At 39.7% G+C, this 13,989-nt stretch overlaps 1 protein-coding gene across 1 annotated transcript in view; it reads left to right on the top strand.

Annotated features, from left to right (window-relative positions):
* SUGCT (succinyl-CoA:glutarate-CoA transferase) overlaps positions 1–5,331 on the top strand; it is a 749,025-nt gene extending 743,694 nt beyond the window's left edge. The window contains exon 15 of the mRNA XM_070264346.1: positions 5,315–5,331. The gene's annotated coding sequence lies outside the window, so the exon portion shown is untranslated. The remainder of the gene's footprint in view (positions 1–5,314) is intronic.
* Positions 5,332–13,989: the final 8,658 nt, after the last annotated feature.

Below are 13,989 nucleotides of genomic sequence, written 5' to 3' on the forward strand. Positions count from 1 at the left end.
AAAAACACATTTTTAAAGAGACACAATATATGGCACATCAATTTGGAGAAGTTTGGAGTGTCTTTTTCCATTTGTTCTCCTTCCAATCTTTCTCATGCCTCTAGATATTTTCTCTTTTTTTAAAAAATAAAATCTTCTATATTATATGTCATTTATGTTTCTTTTAATGTATCTTAGCATACCAGCACATTGCTTCTCTTCCAGAACTTTAATGCATCAATCCACACACATGTATGTGTGTTTTAGGAGTGTTCAACAGCAATTACACACTTACCTCACTGGTGATAGGACAACCCATCTGAGCAGACAGATCTGAAAAGTATTAACTTAAGGATGTTTGAAGTTGAATGTTTGTTCTTAGAAGATTGGGATACTATCTTAAGAAGGAAAAAAAGTACTATGTATACACAGATGATATTAGGAAATAACACTATCATGGTTTCCTATAACTGGATGTGAATCTCCTCTCCCCCATATAAGGTCACTTTAAAGTACACAGTGGATTCAAAATATTTAGAAATACTTGAGTAATACTGAACAGTTTCAAACTGGAGTAAAGTTTACCAGGTCCAAGTTAACCGTCCTTTGAAGGTTGAACTTCTTGGCTACACATGGATGCTCTCCAAGTGAAGGTTCTTGAGACAGATGGGTTCTTACACAGCACTCCACCCTGTTCTCCAAAGAAGGGGAAGGAGTGTGACCAAACACTTCCTCACTGAGGACTCCATGATACCTCCAGGATTCTGTCAACTGTTTCTTGCTCTTCTTTGTTATCAGACATCCTACTCCTTAGCCTTGACTTCTGCTAGGATGGACTTCATCTCCTACCTTTTATTGCTAAAGAGGGAAGAGAGAACTCAGAAATCCCCAGCTCTTCTGTATTTGCTTCAAACGCAATCAAAGAACAGAGGTAGGGTACTTGCTGTCCCCTTTCCTTAAGTGGAGAGTTGGTTTTTCCAGATCTTCCAGATTGAGTGATATCCAGTTCAATAGACCCTTCTCCCCAAGAACTTCCAGCCCCTGCTATGTGGATTCCTTCAAAGACAAATTACACCCAACAACAATAACGAATTCAAGAAAATAGCGATTTTTGCCTAGGCAGGCTGCACACTTGCATTACTAGTGAGGAAGTCTATGTTGTAAAAGCCCATCATCAATGTCATGAAAATAGTATGCAATTCAATGGGAAATAGGTGGGTGATTTGGCCCTTCCTGGGCTGATCACACAATGGCTCCAGGTTGACTTTTGATAAGGAACAGAACGGAGTTCAAGGTGCTTGTTAGATAGAAGTGTCATGGATCAGCTCTTGGAAACTTTCTACCCTAATCAGCCCCAGCCTGTTTATTTTCAAATCTATGTATTGCTCTTTCAGGCAGGTTTCCAGGTGGATCATCTGGAGACAAGTGTATTTCCAGTTCCCTCCCCTTATAATAACGGCAAGGAAGAAGCTGAGTAAACCAAAAGAGCTGTATTTTAAGCATCAACTGTACCTTTCTGGGGAATTTCACATAAACAAGGAAACGTTATTGTGCTGTCCCAGCCTGTGCTTTTATGAGTTCTCTCTTCTGAGTTATGCCATTTCAAAATTTACCTAATTATTAATTACTTGAATTTGCCCCACGTGTGTGAATTATGCTTATTTTATTTTCAGGTGTTTTGGTTTTTGTACCCAGAGGTAAGAGGCATTTTTGGCAGATGTAAAAGTATTGTTGGCTACTCAAGTGGAGACTGTCACCAAGCTCCTCAGCCCACTGATCAAGAACATGTCCTATCTTAAATCAGTTTCCTAATGAGACAGAGATGTCCCTTGTTGATTTTTACTCTTCTCAATGCAACTAATGCATTATCTGCTTGGATATTAGACTCTAATTAGATAACTTTTTAACAATGATCTTTTTTCTCTGCTTTTAAGAATGAAAATAGTTGTCTCTAGAAACCTGAACAGCAGGATATGCTTTCATGACTTACCTGGAGCCAATTTGTACTGGGAAGAATGTTTTGTGTTGTTCTCCTTAAGGAGAGCTGTGTTAAATTAAATGGAATACTCTTGTCCAAATTTATTTGCATACAAAATTTAATCATGTTAAATGGTACCCTATGGGATAAATATGGGGAAATATTACTTTCATATATCAATACCCTGGTATGGCTTATTCCAGGTATATACAATCATCAGTGTGTACTTGTTCTCTTCTTTCTTTCTGGCAGGGTAAATGCATCTAGACAATCTAGAAGCAGTTCCAAATTATCAAGATAGAAGCTAAAAATAAGAGAGGTCAAACCACAGCAACGTTTATGCTGTTTAATATTTTAATCCTTTAAAAAGATGTCAAATGTGGGTTTACACTGTACATTTGCATGAAGCTGACTTACTCATCTATTTTGATTAGGACCGTCATTAGGAGGGATAGCCTGGACTTGTCAAGAGCAACTGTTTTTCCTTCACTATAACCCTTGAAATGATGTCTCCTAGCCCACTGAATGCCAAATTGAACAAGCGCTATTAAGAGTTTTCAGAAAGGTCTTCATATTCTACATGGTATTTCTCATTATCTTGAAGATATTGAAATAGCGTATTAATGTTTTTTCAAGGAAGACTTCTCTATTCATTTCCTATCAACAAATTATGCATAAGTTGAAAAATATTTGTCTCACTATGTTTGAATAACATGAACCTTGCCTATCTAGTTTTTGGTTGGGCAGGTCTCTTTGGGTGTAAAGAAAGCCCTATTTAGGTCAAAAGGATGGTATATAAAGGAAAACAGAAAGGAATTCTCTAAAATTTAAACTTAATTCTAAACATCATATTGCATCTTAAAAACAGAGGTACACTCAATCTTTGTGGGGACATCAAGGTTGACTGTACTGACCAGTAAGAGGGCACGCTCTGAGACCAAGATTCTGGAGAGGGTTCAGGGAAGCACAATCCAGGCAAGTGCCTCAAATGTTCAGAGGCACTTGGCTCCCTATGGTTTGGATCCAGTCACGCCATGTAACAGGTCTCATGCTGTGAAAAATAGTCAGTGGTATGCAGAACAGAGTAGTAGGCTTTGTCCTCCAAAAGCTGTTCCAAACTCAATCTGTGTGAGTCCATGGGAAGGATCCCAGCTGGGTAGGCCCCAAGCATATACTCTTCTCGGTTTGCAGAAGGTGCTTACTCAATTCTTTACATGCTGGAAATAACTTTCTATGAGGAGTTGTGTCTGTATTTACCCCAGGGCCTAACTCTGTGGGGAGGTGGGAAAGCCATTGATGAGAAGTGTCACAGCTACTCACCTGTAGCTGGGTTGTGAGAGACTCATATGCTGTGGTTGAGTTTCTCTTGTCTAGGATACGGATCTGCTTTCAACAACCTCATCACACCATGGGCCTTCCACAACCCCACTGAAAAGGCAATATTAGACTCTCTGTCATGCAGCCTCAACAAATGAGTTGTCTAAAGGTTAAGGACTCCATTCATGGCTCCACTCCAGCTGGACTGACAGAAAGCTTTATACTTGGGCTTAAAAATTGCTTAAACTAAGTTGTGTTTTAATGTCGTGCTCTTGATTTTTAAGTGGGACTTTGTGTGGCATCCTTGCCTGCGCAACTCCAGTTGAGCACACGGTGTATGACATCACACAGTGTTTCCTGTATGAGGCCCCATCAGTGTGATTTCCTTGAGAAATTAATACAGAAAAATGCATTTGCTTCCCTGAGGAACCAGTATGTTTCTTATCTAATAACAAGAACTGCATAACAGACCATATCTCCCTTTTTTGCTTCGGCTGCCAGGGAACTTAAAGCCAAATTTAACTATGTTTGCAACTATGTAAGCCCATTTAGCCTGTGTATTTGCATTCTTTTATGACCCTCTCTTCTTTCTTTTTTCCTTCCTTTATTAGTCCATTTGTTTTAGTCTTACCCTCATCAACTACTCTGAGAAAAGAGGAAAAGTATAAATTAATAAAAAAAATAGAACAATGTTTGGCAACTTTCAAAATAAAGATTGTTTCACTTCAGAATGATCATTGGCCAATTTCTAATAACTCTATCAATCACATTAATTGAGTTTCATATGGTGTTTCTTTTAAAGTATTATATATTCTCACTAAAACAGATGAAACAAAATAAAAAATGCTTTTGTATTTTGGTTGATTTAAGTTTCAGGAATTTTTCAATTCTGTTTCTGAAAGATAAATTAGACCTTTTTGAAAAAACTAATATAGAATCAGACAATCTATGTGGCTGCGATCAGAGACTAAATCCTTAATTCTAAAATGGAAAATATAAAATAAAATTTATTTACGTTGGCTGAACCTCACTAATTTGCAGACACTATGACTGAAAGAAGACAGTTTGTTGAAAATCCAAAAAATTATAAGAATTTAGTCACAGTAGTGGCCTAGTTTCAAATACCACAGGACAGGGTTTTTTTTTCCCCATTGTCACTCCCTTCTTCTCTGTCCCACCACTCTCTTACTCATGAAACTTCTTTTTAATTAGCCAGAGAATAGAGAACAGAGTTGCTATTTGCACAGAACATCAAGACTGTGCAAAAAGAAGTGGGCAATAACAGCAAGAGAAAGTTTCCTCGGTGCATTTTAATTTTGAAGAACCTATAGCTACTCCCGAGGATGAACAGGACCCTATAGGTTTCACAGAGCTTTTTCAGGTGGTGGAACTAAATGGGACAACTGGTTAGGAACCAGGGTTTGGGAGGGAGGGAAGCAGGATACAAAGACTGTGCAGGGAGACGAGGGGAGAAAGAATTCATGAGAAGGATTCAGTATTGGTGGAGAAATTGAAAACAAACTAATAAACAAGCAAACCTGTTTTGCATCAGCCTCTGGACATACATTAGTGATCATACGATAGCAATATTTTCTTTCTGTTAATGGATCGTCTTCTTTTGCCTCTTAGAAGTTAAGGACTTTATTAAGGAGTGATTAAAATCTTGACAAACATACAGCAGTAGACTGCCACGTTGGAGAAGGATTCTTGATTTGGTTGAAAGAGCTTCTGAAAGAACCATTGGAGAGGAAACATATGAAACTGTTCTAGAGGCTGTTTCAAGCAGTCCAGAGATGTTTACCTTAGCTCCTTTGTATTATGCAAAAGATGTACTTGCACATCCATCAGATCTCATATTTCTTCCCTTCTTCCATCTTTTGGAAAATTTAACACTTACATGACCCTGGACATGATCCAGCACATCCTCCTCTGAGCTCAATGTCTGTGAAGCACAACTTAGGGTTTACTCAAGTGATCTGTTTTGTTGCCCAGATGGAGTGAGAACTACCATGCTCTGCACTCTCTCTCCCATTACTGCAGAGTCCCGTGCTGCCCAATAGCTGCTTCTTCTGTGTGGGCCACAGCACAGTCTCACTGGCATGGAAAAGGTGCCGCCAGCCTCCCGGAGGCAGAGATGTTATCCTTGTCACAACTGGGAAAGAGCAAGTTGAGATTGGATCATGGAGTGTTATTGTAAGTCACCAAGTTCATGGGTGAGTAATGAGAGATCACAGAATCTCCATTTAACAACTAAGACAAGCACAGAACCCCTCAGTATGAAGTGTGTTTCATAGGAAACTGATAACCAGATCCTCCCACACCCAAGCAATTAAAATAAAATAACCTCCTCCCCATTTCCCAATCTCACACACTCCCACCCTCAATCAAAATGAAGTTGGCGACGTACTCGTGTAAATTCTGGCTATGTAGCTTTGAATGTCCTTTCCAAAACTATGGGAATTTCTGGAAATAAAACAGTGATTTCTCATATCAAAATACATGCAATAACCACAAAAAGCCACTCCCCCACTATTTCTTCCCTAATATAGAGCCTAAAACAGAAATGAAATCAAGAGAAACTGGACACGATGCATATTTCTAACCTGTGGAGCATAATTTCAATAATAGGTGATATTTAATAAGTTTCTATGTGACCCACCCGTTTTTCTTTTCTCCTTTCATGAACCTAAGAAAATTTCCAAATGAAAAACACTCATTCTATGAACAATGGACCTGATAAGGACTGGAACAAACTCCTCCTTTTGTCCATATCTTTGGGTCTTATTTACACACTTTTGTAAAACTAGAAAGAATAAAATAGGATAAGACAATCTAGATATCTCTGAAATATTTATGAAATAAGCCCTTTTCGATGTAAACAAATCATTTACAACACCCATAGACTAGGTCACAAACTGAACCATCCGCTTCATCTGCCCATCAATTCCAACTGACGATGGACCTGTATTTCCCGAGTCAGCTGTGAGGAGAACTGCTTCAGGCTCAGCCTCGTTCTATTGGCAGGGCTAAACTCACACCCGGGCTGAGCACGGTCAATCACTGTCAGCTGGTTATGCTGCCTCTGTTTATGTAATTCAGTGGATGGTTCTGGTTCTGGGAAGCCGAGAAGCTGAAGCAGTGCAGTGTCCATACGTTATTAGTTTCCAACCTCAATGTGACCACCTCAGGGGTCGGGGGCAGCTCCTGAGGCCACAAGAGACATCAAATAACAGAACAAAGTTCTCCATGGCCTGTGGGAGAAGTCATACTGATCACAAGACACAAGACTGGGTTGGTTAAAGGTATGGAGAAGATTCAGGGCTCAATGTTTAATAAGCCAAGATGGAGTCATCAAAAGCAGGGTGAGCAAAAGAGTTCTCTGAAGCAAAGACTCAAGCAGGAAGAAAGCTGTTGCTCCGTCTGTGGAGGGTACAGGACAGGGGCTGACTCCTACTCTGGGTGCTGCTCATACCTGACAGACTTAAGGGAATCTCAAGCCCTCCTCAAGAGTCCCTGTAGCGTGAGTGTCCAGAGGGCCTCCTTATAGTTGAATGGATCCTGGGCAACCCCCAGAGACCCAGTCTCTTCCATCAGCCCCTCAGTCATGCTTTTATTACAGCTCCTGCTCTAACCAGCTGAGTGAAACCAGCTCAAGGCGCTGTTGGTGTAGGAGGAGAAAGGACCTGCAATGACAAGGCAGTTTTGTCCTGATCCTGACTTAAGAGATAGCTCTGTAAACTCCACTGCTGCTTGTTGTCCCACAGCCTCTCTTGGCCAAAATCCTTCCTTTAGAAATGGCTTATCAAGTCCTATTGTGTCACAGGGTCTGTCTTGGTGTTTCAAAGCTTTCAGGAAACATTATGCTATGCCCTGCTTAAGGTAAGAGATCATGCTGAAGAAATAAAGAATATTTCAAACTTACATTTGATCCATCCTTTAGAGTTCTATCCCAAGTGATGCATTTTAATTGGAATACAGAAACCTGATGTCCAGTTTCAGGTCCATATCCTATTAGATCAGCCATTGTGTCTAAAAGCTTTTGTTTTCCACATCTGCTTTGATTTGCCCAAGTTAACATTTGTTTCTGTCCTTGAATGTCTTTAGTAATAAATTATAGAAAAGCTTTAAAGTATCTTAGTATGCTCAGTTCCATAAGATCATGTTATAAAGCATATTATGCTGTTACGGTGTTAGTTTTTCCTGTTGGCTTTTCTCCTAGGGGTGTTGACATTCCCAAGCTGTTCTCTCTGCAATGGCAGCAGAGTGCGGCTGCCCTGTGTCAGTCAGAAACCAGTATTTCCAAAGCAACATTCTTGCAGGTAGGAATCACCCAATTTATTCCTTTCTGGGCAGCAAGATATTGATGACAACACATTCAGAGTCCATCAGGAGGGGTTTTTAACTTGGAACTTTTCAGAATCAAGATTTGTCGAGTACGTTTGGACTCAGACTCTGAAGTTTTAACCGTCTTTTTTGGTTTGTGTATAGGCAGTCTCTTTTGTGCAGGGTATAGGACTAGGTGTTGATAATATAAGTAAGATATGGTTTCTGCTCTCAAAGAGCTCAGAAGCCAAGAGGGAGAAAGACATGAAACAAATAAAAGCAAAGGATGAAGGGCATTACTATGAATTTGCGTATGATCTAGTCTGAACTCCTAGGAGGGAATTCAACTTGGGGAGGCTGTTACAACACATTTCACAGAGGAGACGAATCTTGAAACAAACATTTTCCTGACAGGGTGGCGGTGGGACATTCTGTAAAGAAGGGGCAAGAAATCAAAAGAAATGAGTCTGGACAGCAGGGCAAGGAGCAGAAGCAGTGTGGCAAGGCCAGCAGGAGCAGATTACGGTGAGCCTTATCTCCCGGGCTGTTTTGTCAGTATCTGAGACGCACTGAAACATCTGAAGCAAAACAGTGACATGTTCCGATTTGTGGCTTTTGAAAAAAAAAAAATCATGCAACAGCCGAGTTAAGAGGGGCTAGAGAGATGTGAAATGGTGACAGAGAGGCCAGTTTAAAGACTTTTGCACTTTCCAGGAGAATGGTGAGGAGGAGGTGGACTCAGGCCAGAGCAGTGAGATGAGCTGGAAGGGATGGTCCTAAGAAATTTAAAAAGGATATATGTAGACATGAGTCAGCAAGACTGAGGGCCAACTCTCAGACTTCATGGATGAATTACAGCATAATTCATAGATGTAACAGATTGGTTTTTTTTAATTTCAGTTTTATTGAAGTATAATTAACATATAAAATTGTAAGATATTTAAAGAGTGCATAGTGGTAATTTGATACATGTATACATTGTCAAAGAATTCCTCCCATCTAGTTAATTGACACATCCATCACCTCACATATTTATGTATTTATTTTTTTGTTGACAACATTTAAGTTCTACTTTGCTAGCAAATTTCAATTATACAATACAATGTGATCAACTCTATTCACCATGTTTTACAGTAGATCCTCAGACATTATTCATCTTACAACTGAAAGTTTGTACCATTTTATCAACCTCTCCTTATTTCCCTCACCCCCAAGCCCTTGATAACAGCTTTTCTACTCTTTGTTTCTATGAGTTTGATTTTTTTTTTTTTTTCAGATTCTACAAAAAGGCGATACCATGCAGCATTTATTTTTCTCTGTCTGGATTATTTTACTTAGCATAATGTCCTCAAGGTCCAACCATGTTGTTGCAAATATCTATCTATCTATCTTTCTATCTATCTATCTATCTCACATCTTTATCTCCTCATCAACTGATGAACACTTAGGTTGTTTCTTTATCTTAGCTATTGTGAATAATGCTGCAATAAACATCAAAACTTCTGCGCAGTAAAGGAAACCGTCAACGAAATGAAAAGGCAACCTACAGAATGGGAGAAAATATTTTCAAATCATGTATCTGATAAAGGGTTAATATCCAAAATATATAAAGAACTGATACAATTCAATTGTAAAAAAACAAACAATCTGATTAAAAACTGGGAAGAGGAGCTGAATACACAGTTTTCCAAAGAAGACATACAAATGGCCAACAGATACATGAAAATGTGCTCAGTATCATCAGGGAAATGCAAATCAAAACCACAATGAGATATCACCTCTCACGTGTTAGAATGGCTGTCATCAAAAAGACAAGAGATAAGTGTTGGCAAGGATGTGGAGAAAAGGGAACCTAGAGCACTGTTGGTGAGAATGTAAATTGGTGCAATCACTATGGAAAACAATATGAAAATTCCTCAAAAAACTGAAAAATAGAACTACCATATGATGTAGCAGTCTCACTTCTGGGTATATACCCAAAGCAAATAAGAACAGGATATTGAAGAGATACCTGGACTCCCATGTTCATTGCAATGTTATTCATGATAGCTAAGACAAATTGTCTTAATGTGCATTAAAACACTAGGTGTATTTAGCATCTCAGATTCTTTTTCAATTATTATGATTTTATTATTCATTTCACTGTGGGGAAGAGGAGACCACACAAGTGAGGAAATAAATAAATAAAACTCATTTCTAAGTCAACCACCTAGAAAAAGTTTCAGTCAACATTTTTTTTATGTATAGAATCATCTGGAAATTTTATGTGTATATGCCTGTGAAATATCTATGTTTATATAACAGTGGATCTTCTATGCACATTTCTTTGTTACCTGTTTTTTTCACTCAAAAATATATTGTAATATTATTTCCACGTCAATAAATATGTATCTTGAAGTCATTTTAAATCTCCACGCCATACTTTGCGTATATACCATAATTAATCTAATCAATTTCTCTTCAGAAGCCATTCAGCTTCATTGTTTTTACTGAACAATGCTGTCTTAAGTGTCAGGTTTGGGATTTGATTTTATCCTACTTGCCAGCTCAGAGGTAAGCCAATTACTGCTTTGTGGATGTTGGCAGAAGACACAAGACTCCTGGGTTAGAAACAAGGGAGATTATTCCCTATAGCACAAAAGCAGCAAGAGCATCAGCATGCATGGTTCCCCCACCCCACAAATCCCGCAGCAGTGATTACATGGGCCCAGATGGATGCTGCGCACACAGTGAGTTTGCTCTGAGGCTGAGGACTACTGAGCTTAGGGAATCTACTTCATCTACGGAGGCAGTAAGCAAGCTTGCTCTTTGCCCTGGAAGGAGGCATTACCTCATCCTTCAAGCACAAGCCTGGGAAATGTCCTGGGTAGAGCGGTAAGGATGCTACATTCTTGGCATACCCAGCAAGATGTGTAGGAGCACAAGAGATCCATGAAGGACTCTCTCTCAACAATAAGTACCCTTAAATATTTAAGTATTTTTTAAAAATCTACATTTTTACATATCCTTAGGGTAAAACAGAAGGAATGAAATTACTCAAGCAATGAATTTGCACTGCTGGGGACTTTCTGTATGTGTTGCCAAATTACTTTCTAAAAAGTTATACTTTCAGGTTTGTTTTCTCAAATGTGTTCTGTTAAATGACTATTGCTGTTCACTTGCTAGCACAGGAATGACTTCTCTCCTCTGAGTACTCAGGCCCATGTTGGTGTTTTCCACTTTTCCGGGATATGTCTCCTTTGTATTAACAGGGAGGGTGTTTCAGCAGAGCCATTTCCTGAGTGGTGTCAAGCTGAAACTAGATCCTTTGCCCCAGGTTGGTAGGAACAGGAATGCTAACATAAGCAACAGCATTGCCTCTGCCCTTCTGCAGCAGGTCAAGTCTCTTCCTATTTGTGAGGCCCAGGCCTCTGTTTTCCCATTTGATCGAACACTATGGACAGGTGGTATGTTGTGTCTGTGTGCTTGTAGGTGAATTTTAATGACAATTCAAGGCATTCTGAAAAAAAGAAGTAATTCTTTGGATTGCTTTTGTCAAATAATAAAATTATTTGACATGTCTCATTGAAAACAGATGTGGAAATATGCAATTCTTACTTTTTTACTATCCTTCCCTGGGGGCTTTTGGCTTATGCCAATCTGAATTTTGATGTTGAAAGTTTCAGTGTCTCTTTCCCAGATATGTTGTTTTAATATATAGGAAAACTTTGGAAGAGTGCCCTTGAGCAGTAGCTAACACTGTTAAAAGCAAGACTGAGCCATCAGAGAGCTAAACAAGGAGGAAAGGTTTGTCCTTGGATCAAGGCCGCCCATGGGATAGGACTCTGGTGCATACATCCTGGCAGTGGCTGGAACCAGTGGGTTTGGTCATGCGAAATTCTGTTTTTATCACAGATTCTTCCTATGACTTTGGCATATTCACTTCTTTTTTATTTCCTCTTCTAAGTGAGAATGCAAATATTTGACCCTGACTTCAATTAAATAATCACCAGAAAAGTCCTTGTTTTTATTTTTGTGTCTGAGATCCAAATATAGATTCCCAGGCAACATTTTGTATTCTACCTACAGGCCCGTCTCCTTTATCCCCCAGCAGTGGCTCTCCATGGTTTGCCCGTGTGTTTCCTGGCATTGGAAGCAAATTGGTTGAAATGATTACCTGTTGGACATATATGGTATCTCCTTGAAGTGAACGAGCTGGGTGTTCTGCATAGGGAGACCCTGACTGCTGTGCCCTCCAGGAGGTTTATTTTTTGTTATGGCAGCCTGAGCAGACGAACACAGTCATGTAAACATTCCAGGAACAGCCACCACGACTGGGCAGGAGGGAATCCAATCACATTTGAGATGACTTGTCAAATGTGTCCAAGAGTGTCATTTCACCCTGACTGGTCGCAAACCAATCCTCTCAAATCTCTTCTTGGGAAAACCCAAATGTTTGGTGAATAGCAGTAGGGAGATTATGTGAGCTCAAATTTTTATTGTTAGCTATACTGAGCTATTTTTCCATTTTTCTGTGAAACTTAAACAGATCCCAACTATCCAGATACTTATCCAATTTTACAGGAAGTACCTGCTGAATTGTCTGCCTTGAGATCTACAATAAAGTTTTTTGAAAGGAGATAAATCATATTTACTGTGGTTTCTATGCACTGGCATTACTATTGGTTGTCAATAAACATTTATTGCACGAGGAATGAATGAATGAGTAATAAATGGAATCTATACTGACCATAGTATCTGGTCAATTTTTCAGATCATTCCACATTTCTTCTACCTTTGTGATAAGCTTCATTACCCAAAGTTTTCTATACATCTCCCTTCAAATAACCTAAAGAAGTCTGACTAGGATATCTTCAACCAGTTCTAGTCCATAAAGAATGAAAGATTTAGAAATGGGCATTTCAAAGATCCTTCTTGCATGTCCAGTGTGTTCCCCTGGATCTCTATATGTGGATGGCTTCCTTGGTCTCCATGTCACAACTGAGATGTTCAAATGATTTAAGTCAGTTTCAGGATGCTTAAAAGGAATGGAAGATTCTATTAATTCGAAATACAAGAAGCTGCCTCTTCTGTTTGCAAATATCAGAATATTCAACTCACAGAGGCTTAAACCAATAGTTGTATTTTCCTTTCTATGTATTACAAAGTCTAGAGATAGGCCGCCCTGATATCCTGATTCAATGATCTTTCAGTTCTGTAGGGTTTTTTTGTTTTAATGTTTTCCAGATGGCTTCTGCCCCTCCAGGCATAACATCTGCTTTCCAGTCAGCAAGAAATGGGAAGGGCATGTCTTTGCCTTTTTATTTTGGAACCCATAATTGAGGACAGGGACTTGTGCCTAAATCTCCTTGGCTAGAAATACATTGTATAGTCACCCTTAGATGCAAGGATGAGAGGAAGGCAAGGAAGAACTTGGCTGAAAATGTGTGTTGAATGAACCAACCTCCCATATATTCCATGCTATCTTAAGTAAGAAGAGAAGATTTTGGAGAATCCCAAACAAGACTCAGAAAAGTGGAAATAAGAGTAGCTTATGAGAGTTCAGCAACAAGAGATTATGGATGCTCCTTTCACAGTCCTGCCTTGACTAAGCTTCATGGAGGTCTGAATCTACGTCATGTTGCTCCAATCTGAATGGCCAACCCAGGATCAGGTGTCCCTTCCACCCTATGTGAATCAGTCATGACTAGGGGCCTACCAGTTGAGAGTCAGAGTTGGATGGTTCATATGTGGGGATCACCCAATGTACTCATGGCCATTCTCAGAGAAGAGGGGTCATTTTGAGCCAGGGAGCCTTGAGAAGTGTCATCCTAAGCTTGAGGGAGTGAGTGGGACTGGTAGGGAGATTCTTCTAGGATTGCCTTTGGCTGCTCTCAGTACCCTCAAGACGTGTTTTTGGAGACACTGGAGAACAGAGCTTTGGTCTTAGCCTCCAAAGGTGGGCTTGAATCCTGGATCTGGGCTATGACTTCAGGCAAATCATTTCCTAGACCTCCATTACCTCATCTGTGAAGTAAGAAGAGAAATATCCATACGTCAAGTGAGCAAATGGAATAAACACACTCTGACAGGTCTGACGCCTCGTGTACATAAAATGTGTTGCTATGATTTGTAGAATGGTGCCAAGCTGTGACAACCTTTCCTGGTCATTGATCTCATGAACACAGGCCATTAATGTTTACAAGAAGAATCTTCTTTCCTACAATGCATACTCTGATTTTTTCTAGGTCTTCTGTCACCTCTTAACAGCCATGTTCCATTTCATGAGTGGTTGGGTAGAGATAGGTATGTGCCTGCTAGATCCAGGAGCTGTGTCACATGATCCCATGTGCAGTGGATGAGGACAGAGAAGGCAAAACCTGGCTTCCTCTGCTCACTGGAGATCACCCAGA

This window comes from Equus caballus, chromosome 4, assembly GCF_041296265.1.
Source record: "Equus caballus isolate H_3958 breed thoroughbred chromosome 4, TB-T2T, whole genome shotgun sequence".
In the NCBI taxonomy this organism is placed as follows: Eukaryota; Metazoa; Chordata; class Mammalia; order Perissodactyla; family Equidae; genus Equus; species Equus caballus.